The sequence below is a fragment of the Canis lupus genome, chromosome 21, assembly GCF_011100685.1.
Source record: "Canis lupus familiaris isolate Mischka breed German Shepherd chromosome 21, alternate assembly UU_Cfam_GSD_1.0, whole genome shotgun sequence".
NCBI lineage: Eukaryota > Metazoa > Chordata > Mammalia > Carnivora > Canidae > Canis > Canis lupus.
In genome coordinates, this window is record NC_049242.1 from 12,472,886 (window position 1) to 12,486,300 (window position 13,415).

At 48.8% G+C, this 13,415-nt stretch overlaps 1 pseudogene; it reads right to left on the reverse strand.

The window, feature by feature from the left end:
* Nucleotides 1–431: 431 nt before the first annotated feature.
* On the reverse strand, nt 432–2,874 carry LOC100684591 (annotated as a pseudogene).
* Nucleotides 2,875–13,415: the final 10,541 nt, after the last annotated feature.

The window sequence follows — 13,415 nt, forward strand, 5'->3', positions numbered from 1 at the left end:
AAAGAAAAAAGAAAAGAAAGAGAATGGTTCGGGGAGCGGCTCTTGGGGGACAGAAGGCCCTGGAGCCCAGGGTGTCAGAAGAGGCGAGAGACCTAAGTGCATGTCTGTGCGTGCGTGTGTGTCCGTGTGTCTGTGCGTGTCCTGGGTGGGGGGAGGTGAGATCACTCAAAGGTAAAGGGGTCCTGGGTGCTGAAAAAGCAGTGTCCCTCCACGTGGGCCGTCCTGGCGCCCGAGGCTGGGGCGCGCCGGGAGGGAGCGGCTGGCGGACGCCCAGGGCAGGAGCGTCCGGGGCCCCGCAGGAGGGCAGCTCTGTCCCCAGGCTCACGGGGGCCGCGGGGAGGGAGCCTCGCGTCCTCTGGGACCCATCCTCGGAGTCTGTCGGAGGCGCTGGGCGGCTCGGCCTGCGGCTCGCCTCCGCGGCAGCAGCGCCTTCACTGCACCTCCCGCCCGCCACCTTCTCCGGGCAGGCCTCCGGCTTGCTCCCGTAGCAGGCAGTTCCCGCTTCTCCTGCACCTGCCCCTTTCCTTCCGGAGCCCGCGCGGCCGGGGCGCCCTGTCCGCTCCCGCGGCTCCCGGCCGCCTGCACCAGGCTGGGATCCTTCCCCCGGGCCAGCTCCTGAGCCCTTGGCTCGGGCTGTCCCCCTGCCCTGCCTTGTCCGGGCGCAGTACGCCGCCCCCCCGGCCCCCGCTCCGGGCTCTGGTCTTTGCCCCGCGCCCTGCAGCCCCCCCGCCCCCCGCCGCTCCCCGCGCCGCCGGCCTCGCTCCTCCTCCAGGTGCAGGCCCAGCTCGGCCGCGCGGACCCAGCCACGTGGACGGGGCGCCCGGGCTGCGCCCCCGAAGGGCGGCCTCGTGCTGACGCGAGGCTGCGAGCTCCGGGGCTCCTCCAAGATGCTCCCTGGGGCTCCAGCTCGGCCACACGCTGCTGGGCCTGGCCCAGGTGTCCTTCATCGGGGCCACCTTGTCCTGCAGTCGCTGGGCCCGAGCACCCTGTTCCTCCTGCCGGCCCTTTGCTTCCTGCAGCTCCCAAGTTAAGCGATGGATTTCCTGTGGTGCCCTCTGGAGCTCAGCCTCACTTGGCTCCCTGTGCTCGCACTTCTTTCAGCTGCCCAAGGAGCCTCTCTTGTTCCCCAGTTAGGGCCTTCACCGTGTCCCTCACCGTGTCCTCACCCTGTCCAACTCCACCTCCTTTGTCAGCACTTTCTCACTGATGGTCCGGATGTCATCTTCCAGCTCAAGGACGCGTGCCACATGGCCTCCCTGTTGTCGGCTCAGGATGTCCCTCTCTTCTACGAGGTCCCGTGGGACCGGGCGAGCCCCTTGTACTGCTCCCTGAGCTCCGCGTGCTCCTCCTGGCAGTCGCCAGGGCCGCCTGAGAACCTGTACTTGATTCTTCAGCTCCCTCACCTGTCCCTCCAGCTGCAGCTTCAGCTGCATCAGGTCATTCCTCTCTTGCTGGCTCTCATCCAGCTGGTTCTGCAGCACAGTGGCCTTGGGGACAACCAGCAGGATGTCAGCGTCACCATCAGTCTCCTCCAGGGTCACCAGTTCATCCGTGGGCCTTGGCTCTCGGAACTGCAAAGGGGGACTCTGCCCACACACCCAGCCCTGGCAGTTCACCTACCAGAATTGGTAGAGCTGGGCTCTGGGTTTGGGCAGGTAGCTGGCTTGGAACTGGACACTGGTGTGGACAGGGGAGCCGGCAGCTGCATTTTCCGGCACTGAAGACCAGACAAACGTGTGGTAATCCAGAACACAGGCAGCCTCCACCTTGAAGATGTCAATCCAGTCGCTGGCACTGGGCACGGTGCCCGCGGGAAGGGTCTAGTGACATTCCATCTGGGTGTTGGGAGGAAGGTCCATGCTACACTCAGAAAATTGACTCCATCTCCGGGAGGTGCCTGGCTAGGGATGATTCTTCCACGCTGCCCTCAAGCTATTTGCCCTCCCACACCCGGATCAGCTGTTCATTCACCTTCCCTAAACAGAAAATTTCTCTAAAAAAAATAAGAATGATATTTATTTGGCTTTTTGGAAATATAAATAACACAATAGATGACAAAGAGCAAAACAAAACCAAATAAACCCCTGACATGATATATGGTTGATCATTTCCAGGCATGATAGCAGTTACTAATTAATATAACTAATATATAAAATATTTAAAAATAATATAAAAAAATAAATTCGATTGTATTTTTACCTGCTTTCCTCCCAGCATTAACTATATGGGGATTTTCAGAAGCTTGAGTTCCTAAGAAAATGCCACAGCTGGTTCATGGACCCAATTTCAATGTGTGTATGAAGAGGGAATGTTCCCCACACCACCACAAGCAATGTTCTGGACACCAGGTAGATGTCCTACAATTCAACTCAAGGCTGACACTCTCTGAGATAGCATTGGATTTCACAAGGTAAGAGTCCAGTCCTATGGGATGGCCTCACCTCGACTTCAGATGCCAGGTGTCAGCCAGACAGTTCCCCCTGTTTCCAACCAATCGGCTACAAATTAGAGCTTCTAACAACCCTTTCAATTTAGGATGCCAACAGCAGGTCCAGGTTGTTGCCTGTACTTCTGACCAATAGGCTACGATTGGAGGCTCCTACAACCTTCTCTTTGGGTTCATTAATCTGCTAAAGAGGCTCACAGAACTCAGGGAAACATTTTACTTACTAGGTCACCAGTTCATTATAAAAGGATATAACTCAAGAACAGTCAGATGAAAGAGATGCGTAGGATAAGGTATGGGGAAAGGGCAAAGACCTTGCATGCTCTCTCCAAGCATGCCACTCTCCCCAAATCTCCCTATGTCGACCCATGGAAGGTCTCCAAACCCCATCCTTCTGGGTTTTCATGGAAGCTTCATTACATAGGCATGATTGATTAAATCATTGGCAATTGGAAACTCCACTCCTGAGACGCCTGGGTGGCTCAGAGGCTGAGTGTCTGCCTGCAGATCAAGATGTGATCCCAGGTCACACATCGGGCTCCCCAGAGGGAGCCTGCTTCTCCCTCTATCCATGTCTCTGCCTCTCTCTGTGTCTCTTATGAATAAATAAATAAAATCTTAAAAAAATATAAAAATAAAAAACAACTCCACTCCTTTCTCCTTTCTGGAGATCAAGAGGGTGAGGCCTGTCAGTCCTACACTCTAATCACATGGTTGGTTCCATTGGGAACCAGCCCCCATTCTTTAGGGGCTCCCCAAAAGTCACCTCATTAATATATAAAAAATTAGGTCTTTATCTTCCCAAACACTAAGGAAATTCCAAGAGTTTAAGAAGCTGTGAGCCAGGAACCATGGGCAAAGACCAAATATGTATTTTTCATAGTGTTTGGTTATCTGAATGACCACAGGTATATTTCTTATAAATCACAATATCACAGCTTCTAATTCTGCTGGAGACATTTTAGAAAATAGAGTTTAGATCTGAAATCTACATTTCCAATCAAACATTCTAGGTGATTCTGATACAGGTGGCCCAAGAAACATTTAAGGGAAAGCTGATAGTAATGGAAGAGTAAGGATGATGATGACCTTGAGGCTGAAGGTCAAGAGACCATTGCATACAACGGGGGTGGGGGGAGGGAGGGAGATTTACTTATCTCAGAGGACATTTTCAAAACTTCTTTAGGAAAGGGACGCCTGGGTGGCTCAGTGGTTGAGCGTCTGCCTTCAGCTCAGGGCGTCATCCCAGAGTTCCAGGATCGAGTCCCACATCAGGCTCCCTGCATGGAGCCTGCTTCTCCCTCTGCCTGTGTCTCTGCCTCTCTCTGTGTCTCTCATGAATAAATAAATAAAATTTTTAAAAATAAAATAAAATAAATAAACATATTTTTAAAAACTTTAGGAAAAAATTGTCACCTCTCTTAAATAACTAAATGGAATGAGAAAGGAAGAGCATCCATAGCCCTTACAACCCCCAAGATTCCCTGAGCCTTTGGGGCTGTTTCACAAAGAATCTCTGCCCACACCACTGGAGACTGGTAGGGGTGAGCCAGAAAGGTCTTCACCCCTTTCCTAAATCCCCTGTGGTGGAGCTGAGCCAGGAGAGGCATTCATTCAAGGCTTCAGGAAAGGCTAGTAGAAAACAAGGAAGAAAGCAACATGTAGCTACAGAAACTAACTCCCAAAGTCTCACTCAGCTCAGTAACGGCCTTCATTCTCCGGAGCTTGCAGCGCCTCACCCTGCCGCCATAGAAGTTTTAGCTTGTTTCTACGGCGTGGGTGGCTTCATTCCAGAGGTGTACTGAAGCAGGTCGCTGTGAGCATCTGTGTGCATCTCTTCCCAGCTCCTGTTCGGTGAGTGTCTTCATGTTGGTAGCTTGAGATTGACCACGGTGGGAATATTTACACCATAGAAATTGGCAAAAATCAGGGATCCCTGGGTGGCGCAGTGGTTTGGTGCCTGCCTTTGGCCCAGGGCGCGATCCTGGAGACCCGGGATCGAGTCCCACGTCAGGCTCCCGGTGCATGGAGCCTGCTTCTCCCTCTGCCTATGTCTCTGTCTCTCTCTCTCTCTCTGTGTGTGTGACTATCATAAATAAATAAAAAAATAAATAAAAAATAAAAAAAAAAGAAATTGGCAAAAATCAGGGCATAGTTTATTCATTTAATTCTGAGAGCTGCTTGCTAAACAGGTACCAGCACATCACTGCTTCCAACCTACTACACAGAATGCACAATAGCTCCATGGGTAAAAGCAGACTGTGTTTTAAAACACCTTGCTTTGGGACACCTGGGTGGCTCAGTGGTTGAGTATCTGCCTTTGGCTCAAGTCGTGATCCCGAGGTCTTGGGATGGAGTCCCATAACGGGCTCCCCTCGGGGAGCCTGCTTCTCCCTCTGTCTGTCTCTGCCTCTCTCTCTCTCTGTCTCTCATGAGTAAATATATAATATCTTTTAAAAAATAAAAATAAAAAATAAGACATAGTGTTTGGAATCCCAAGGCCATCCCTTACTTAGCAGCTATGACCCTTAATCTCGGAGTCTCTGTCTGCCTTCTGTAAAACTGGAGAGAACTCCTTCCACTTTAGGGTGAGAGTTTTATAGAAAGTACTGTACAAAGAAACTTGAGCCAAAGCCTGGCACGTGGCAAGTACTGGCAGAGAAGTCTAGACATCATAAGGAACTAAAAGCAGAATCCAGAGAGGCCCCAAGAGAGACAGGAGTTCTCTATCTCTTCTGTGTAATGCTCTTTACTTTCCTGCATCTTCCATGGATGACTGACAGTGAGAATATCTCACTCTATGGACGGGAACTTTTCCTATAGATTAAGTTGACTAATCCTATCAGGATGTGACCCCACAAAGCCCAGCTATCACAAGAGACACACACATACGGTTTAATTACGGAACCTTCAAACCCATAGTGATGCCGTGTCTAGAGCACTGACTACTTTCTTCAGCAGGTGCCGGCTTCCAGGACAAGTGTGTCCGGGTTCTCTGTATAAACTGAACACTGATTTCTTGAATGACTTATACAGCAATTAGCAAGAATGTGAAATTTTCATGAATCTTGATACAGATTTTACTTCCCTGCCTTAATGGGTAAGAGCCTTCTGCACGCAATCAAGCCGTTCCCAGGTGTCTGAAGATGCCATGAGGCCTCTAGGTCCTCATTATCAACATCAGTTCTCCCCTACTGATACAGTAGCTACAGGAGAAGAAAGCTGCCCTGGCGCTGTATGAACCAAGAGACAGCTCAGAGACACTGATTGGGGTTTGGACCGAAGCCCTGAAATTCAGTTGTTTTCTTGTTATTTGCCTCTCCTAGGGCTAAGAAGATTCACAGTGGATCATGAGATACATTTCTACAATCTAAATGATTAAGGTTTCAGAACCCAGAGTTTATTCATCTGCTTCTCCTTCAGCCATGATTGGGTGAAAGCAAAGCTATGGGACCCACAGCTTCCCTGCTTTCTGTCCTTTCCAATCTCTTTGCAAGGGGACCACTATCCTCCAAGGGTCTCTAAAGGGGGTGAATTTTTTTCCATCGGACTTTAATTGATTTAGACGAGAAATTAGTATGCAACCCAGAGTCCCAGATATGTGAGCAGCGAGACAGATCAACATGTCACTTATTTCATTAGCTACAATTTAATTACAAGCAGAAATTCTTTCCAGTTGTATGTTTCCAGCAATCCTTGATGTTCAGAGTATAAGGACAACTTCATTTGGATGCAGAAAAGTTTTCAGGAAGAGCTGCAAAATCAGCCTTGGAAAATTCAAGTGTCTGCAAGAAATAGCTCCCAAAGTATGAGTAGACCAATCCTTAACATTCAGCTTTTTTTTTTTTAAGATTTTATTTATTTATTTGAGATGGGGGGAGAGAGAGAGGGAGAGAGAGCACATTAGTGGTGGGGGGAGAGGGACAGAAGGAAAGGGAGAAGCAGGCTCCATGCTGAGCAGGGAGCCCAATGTGGGGCTTGATCCTAGGACCCTGAGATCATGACCTGAGTAGGAGGCAGACACTTAACCAACTGAGCCATGCAGGAGCCCCAACATCCAACTTTTAATCAACAAATATCTGGTAAAGATCTTCTATGCCTCTGGCATGATGCTGGATGCTGAAAGTACAGGACAAAGAGATTCCTGCCCCATGAGGGAGCTTGTATGTCAATGAAGGATCAACACTAAGACACTGCTGACACTAATAACGATGTGATGACAAATGAAGTTAAGTGTTATGAAAGCCAAGTGCAAGGAGCTACTAAGGAAGTGGTGTAGCTCTGCAGGAGTTAGGGGTGGTCCCCTGAGGAAGAGACATTTTAGCCAAAATTTAGAAGCTGAGAAGTGAGCCTGGCATAGCAAAGAGAATATTTTTTTAAGAGTTATTTATTTGAGAGAGATCAAGAGAGAGAGAGAGAGAGAGAATCTCAAGCAGACTCCGTGCTGAGTGTGGAGCCCAACAAGGGGCTCAATCTCACGACTCTGAGATCAGAACCTGAGCAGAAACCAAAAGTTGGGTGCTCAAACAACTGCACCACCCAGGCCTCCCTTAAAAAAATTCCCAACTGACTGGTTAAGACTACATTTCTGGGGGAGTAAAAGAGGACATCCACCACTTCCACTGTGACCTCAGTCTGTACTTATTTTTTTTTAAAGTAGGCTCCATGCCCAGTGTAGAGGCCAATGTGGGGCTTGAACTCACAACACTGAGATCAAGACTTGAGCTGAGATCAAGGGTTGGACACTTAACTGACTGAGGCACCCAGTTACCCCAAGACTATTTTAGAATAAAGGGCTACCAATAGCAAAGGTCTTGAAGTGGAAAGGAACAAACCCAGAAGCTGAAAGATCAGTGTGGCTGAAGCACAGTGAGGGCAGACAGGCAGTGCAGAGCGGTGGTCAAGGTACAGATCGGGGCCATTATCTCAAGAGCAAGGGAAGTCACGAAAGCATTTTCAGGGAATGAGCAACATGGTCAGCTTCGCACTTTTTTTTTTAAGATTTTATTTATTCATGAGAGATACAGAGAGAGAGAGAGAGGCAGAGACACAGGCAGAGGGAGAAGCAGGCTCCTCATTGGGAGCCCAATGTGGAACTCGATCCCAGGATTCCAGGATCATGCCCTGGGCCATAGGCAGGGGTTAAACTGCTGAGTGACCCAGGGATCCCCCAAGCTTCGTACTTTTTGATGATCATCCTATTGCGCAGAGAGTGGGCTAGAGGGCGGCAAGAGAGGCTGTAGGAGGCCAGCCAGGAGGCATTGCTGGAATCTAGGAAAGTAATGTGGATGTGCTCCCAAACACCAGAACACTGGAGACGCAGCCTCTCTGAAGGAAAATTCTATGCAACTAGAGCTTCTAGAGCTACCAGGAGATGGGAAGGGGTGTATACTGTCCATCTGACCATGGCCACGTGGCTCAGTGACCAAGACTTCCAGAGTGTGAGTCTCAGAGTCCACAGAGAGCCCCTGGCAGAGTCTGGGTGATGGGCTGCAGGCTCGCCTGTGTCGTTTCTACTGGGACAGATACTTAGCTGCACTACACTGCAGCACGAACACTGCTCGGCCTTTCACGAGTGAAGAGACACCAGGCAGAGGAGGAAGAGGCCCAGAAGAGGCAGGACTGTGAGTGAGACATGAAGGAGGTGTCTGGTGGCCCAGTGACCTCACACCAGCCACCTTCCCTCTAGTGGCCTGGCTTGTTCAGCTCATCGCCAAATAAGGCCAAGACCGTGCTCCCATGGAGGTTCGTGGGGGTTCACAGAAAGTAAATGGTTAATATGCATAAAGCAGTATAGAGCGCAGAACCTGCCCCCATAGTCTTCAATAAAAGGCACTTGTTGGCTTTCTTATCTGGTGGGTCCATTGCAGTTTGGACCAGGCGCGTGTTCGAATCTCACCTCTGCCACTGAGGCCTTGTCACTCTGGGGAAGTTAGTAAAGGGCTCTGGGCCTCAGCTTCCTCACCTGTTAAATGGGGTTGATAAACCCTCCCCGAAAAGGTGTCCATGGAGAGTAAAAGAGTCGATGCTACTGGCTCTCCTTCCTCCTGGGGCTCCCTCCCAGCGAGGCTCACCAGGAGCAGCCTTCTCAGAGCAAGAGTGAGCGCTGAGAGGAAACTCTGAGTGCAGATCAGAGGACTTCGGGGCATCCAGGTAACACTCTCCAGACCTGCAGCTCTGCACAAGGAGGAGGAAAATTATTCAGAGTGAAGCCGAATCTGCCAGATATCCCCGGGAGGGAAGCTCTAATTAGCATTTAAAGAGATGCTGGGAATGGCTATCTCTGATAAGGTAAAACCCTCCTGCTTGGAAGCCTCCGTGCTAAAAATGTGCATCCTGCTCCACAGGGCAACAAAGGAAACCTCCAGAGTCCTCTTCCTGTTTTTCAATTGAGGAAGGGTGGCTTGTGCTTTTTCTGCCAGGTCCAGCCCGGTCAGGGTCCAGAGAGCTCGCTCTGGGTGGTGCACTATTATTCCTGTGTTCAACACAGTCCTGAGCAGCGACCAAGTGCCAGGCACCTTGCTGTGGGGCGGCAGGGGGGGGCGGGGGGGACGGGGGGGGGGGGGGGGGGCTGGCGCACACCTGGAGGGTGCTCACAGCCCTTGGGGGCCAGGGCGGCAGCAAGATAGACACCGACTAGGGAAAGCGCTGCGGGGGCCGGACGCTGAGCAGCCACTGCCCCCGCGGTACAGACTTCACAGAGGGAACGTCTGAGCCTTGTCCTGTGAGTAGAAGGCCAAGGAGAACAGGCACTGGAGCGGGGCACTGCGCAAACATCATCTGCAGTCGGCAAGAAAGGCAGTGCGAGTGGAGCAAAGGCAGGGGAGGCGAGAGGGGAGCTCAACAGCTCAACCGCTGAGCTGAGCTGCAACACATTCTGTGAAACAATGAGAAATGTACCTGTTGGTCTCCCCGTCCCCAGGTGCCAGCAGCTCCCGAAACCCTCGTCTGTCTATTCCTAATGATAAAAGGACTAGGAGTGTCTCTTGTTCTAATGTGGCGACTCTGTGGGGGCTGGTCTCTGGGAAGACCAAGACAGGATTAGAAGTTTGGAATTTTCAGCCCTATCCCCCATCCTCCAGAGGGAGAGCTCATAACTGACCATGCCTACATGAGAAAACCTTCATAAAACCCCAATAGTGTAGGGTTCAGAGGGCGTCCAGGTTGGCAATTCATCCACACAGGGAGGGTGATGAACCCCAAGTACATAGGGACGGAAGCTCCTGAACTCAGGACCTCATCCTATGCATTTCTTTCATCTGGATATTCATTTGTATCCTTCATCATATCTTTCAATAAACTGGTAAACATGTTTCCCTGAGTTCTACAAGCCACTCTAGCAAATTACTGACCCTGAGGAGGAGGTCACTGGAAACTTCCCCCTATAGCTGGTTGGTCAGAAGACCAAATGATAACCTGCGCTTGCAACTGGCCTCTGAAGTGGGGGGGGGGGGGGGCAATTTATGGGACTGAGCCCTTAACCTGTGGAATCTGATGCTATCTCTGAGTAGACATGTCAGAATTAAGGACATGTTGTAGGACACCCAGCTGGTGTCACAGAGAACTGTTTGCTGTAGGGAAAAAACCCACACATTTAGTGAACAGGAGCATGAGAAGTGAAGTGTGCTGTGTGAGTCCTAAGAGACTCACAGGATAAACATACAGTGGGGAAGAACTGGGTTTCTCCCTGAGTAAGAAGGGGATAAACTGAGTTTCTTTCCACTGTATATCCCCAAGAAGAAAAGCCAGCCTGACAGAATGAAGAATGAAGGCTTGAAGACCATCCTATATTGGAAACAATCTCAATGATCAGTACTAGGAGAATGACTGAATAAACAATAAGGAAACCACTCAATTGACTATTCCGCAGCTATTAAAATCTTCACAAATAATATTAAAATGCCCATAACAATATTAAGAAAAAAGATATAAAGTAATAAAAATAATATATTAATGCTATCTAAAAGAAAATTGAAAAATAATTAAAAAGCAAATAAAATATTGGCAAATGAGGGGATCCCTGGGTGGTTCAGTGGTTTAACGCCTGCCTTCGGCCCAGGGCGTGATCCTGGAGACCTAGGATCAAGTCCTGCATCTGGCTCCCTGCATGGAGCCTGCTTCTCCCTCTGCCTGTGTCTCTGCTTCTCTCTCTCTGTCTCTCTCGTGAATGAATAAATAAAATCTTTAAAATATATATATTGGCAAATGATTTTGGTAAATGATAATGAACTAGGAGTGATTTTTTAAAAAATTTAATTAGTTTTTTCAAAGCCCTTCATTAGCACATTATAATGCTAAGGTATGCACAAAACATATACGGAGATAATTACATGCCTTTTCAGACATATGGAAATTATGTTTCTCACTTCACCCTCTCTTGCTGGAAATAGCAAGCTAGCCATGTTTGAGGTCAGCGAAGTCAACAGGCAATCAGTGCACATCAGCTTGTATGCCCAAAACCATGCCATGTACTGTGGGATTTAGACAAAAAAAATCATGAGATACAGACCCGAGCTCACAATTCTTAAAGAAGCAAGCCCAGTACAAGTGCAGACTCTGGGGAATGGCAGGTCCTCATTACTCAATGGACAAATGAGTGAATGAATGGAGGATATGGGTCCATGCAGACTAAACATATATAGGCAGGACTGTCTATAATTGGCTCAGCAGCCTCCTTGACCCCAGCCCCTCAGTGGCAAAGCTTGGAACTAGTCCTAGAATCCCTTTATGGTAGGATTCTGGTCAGTTCTGCTAAAGAGAGGCTCTTGAGGGACTCTGGAAGACTGAGGAGAAGTAGAGGTCAATATTCCACAGGGGCAACTGTTCACAGGCACCTGGGTATTTGGCAGAAGGCAGATGTTCAGGGATTACCTGGAGAATCATTCTTTCCCATGCTGCAAACCTGAGTTGCCAACCATGGGAACTTTCTGGGCATCATTCCCCTTGGAGCTGCACCCGAGTTCAGTGGGGGGGCAGCTTCCTTGAGATGGCTGAACTCCGTGGTTTCTTGAAAACAAAAATCTCCACCTTCCAGTACCCACAGACATTGCTAATTCCCTATATTAAACCTCTTCCTGGGCAGCCTGGGTGGCTCAGTGGTTTAGCGCCGCCTTCAGCCTGGGGTATGATCCTGGAGACCTGGGATTGAGGCCCACGTCAGGTTCCCTGCATGGAGCCTGCTTTTCCCTCTGCCTGTGTCTCTACCTCTCTCTCTCTCTCTCTCTCTCTCTCTCTCTCTCTCTGTGCCTCTCATGGATAAATAAATAAAATCTTAAAAAAAAAAAAAAACTCTTCCTACTTGAAATACCTAGAGTGGCTCCTGCTCTGAGCTAATCATGACTATTATGGATGCCATACAGTGAAATGCAAGACTGAATGGATCCTGGGATTCCATAAGCTCTAGAAATCCTGGCAAAGTCTGAATCATGGGATCCAGGCTAAGCTAGAAGAAGCAACCAGACATGGGAATTATGTATACAGATAAATGACTCTCCTCCCTGCTTACTTTCTTCAATGATCCCTTCAATCCTTCCCTCACTCATTCAAGTTTCTTTCTATAAGAAAGAAACTTTATCATCAGAGGAGATGAGAAAATCATGTCACATGCTTTTTTAAAACAACTGCTAATAAATATTGATCTTCCCCAGGAAGATCTCATTTGAACAATTAGTTTGGTTTCCTGGCCAGTGGTGGTGAACTTCCTGAAATAAGCCTAAGGTCAATCTTTGCCAAGTTGCCGGGATGTCTCAAGTCCAGGCCACCTGTCCCAGTTGTCCTGGGACAACTTCCAGATGAATCCACCCCTACATGCAGAGACCATGGAAGAGTAGTGCAAAGCACACACTCATCTCAAGGGCAGATTTGGCCATCTCATTCATATTCACTGTCGTCCCATTCAATACACACGTGTCGAACTTCCACTCTGTGCTAGGCACTGATGGTGGGTAACAGAGACATGATGACAATAAGACATGTCCTCATCCTTGAGGGACTCATGATCCAGGGTAGTAACAAATCCTAAAATCGCAATCACAGAAGAGTACTTCTTTTAGAGTCAAATATTGTTTTCAACCTATGTGCTATTATAAAATTAAAAATAAAGACCAAGAGACAAGATTGAGCAGCAAGGAAAGTCATTTTACTCCCACAGAGACAGCGACAGTCGAAGTACTAGAAAATGAGGCTTGGTAAAAAGACAATGGAGTCTGTCTTTTAAAGCCAAAAAATAGCAACTCTGTCTGTCTCCTTTAGGAAAACAAGCCTCCAAATGTCGCTGACTGGCTGGTGACATTCAGCCTGAACCCTTAGGTACACACCTGGCTGGCTGCAGAGGTTTCTGTTGCATTAGGATGTGCCTGCCCCAGGATCATGGCTTCCAGTTGCCTCTGCTCCTTACCCTGATTTATCTAATTTTGGATTATGGCTCCCTGTTGTCATTTTAGCAGAAGTCAGGTCTGTACATTAGCAGCAGAGGACATGTCAGGGTTCATTAACAGACTGACCATATAATTTATCATCTCAGCCAGGACAGTTTAGAGTCCAAGAGTGACGGCTAATCATTACAATGGGACAACATAATAGATCTAAGTAGGATGGCCCCAAGGAAGGCAGGAATTGGCTAGAAAAAGAATCAGGACTAAAGCAGAGGAAATATTATGTACAGAGGAATACTGATGTGAAAGAGCCTTTAAGGACACAAGGAAACAATGAATGATTCTACTTGCCTAGAAAGAAGGGGGAAGAACACCAGCCTAGTGGCTTAGAGGACCTACCCCCTTCCCTTCCACTCAGTACTGCCCAAAGGAAGCCACCCAGGATTCAGCCAGGCCCGCCATCGTATCCCAACCGAAGTAGATGGGTCAGTAGTAGGCCCATGTGCCAAAGTGGACCAACAACAATCTCCCTGAACACTTTTATTCCAGATCTATTTTTTTTTTAAGTCTTCATTCAGCTGGGGTTGCTAACTGGG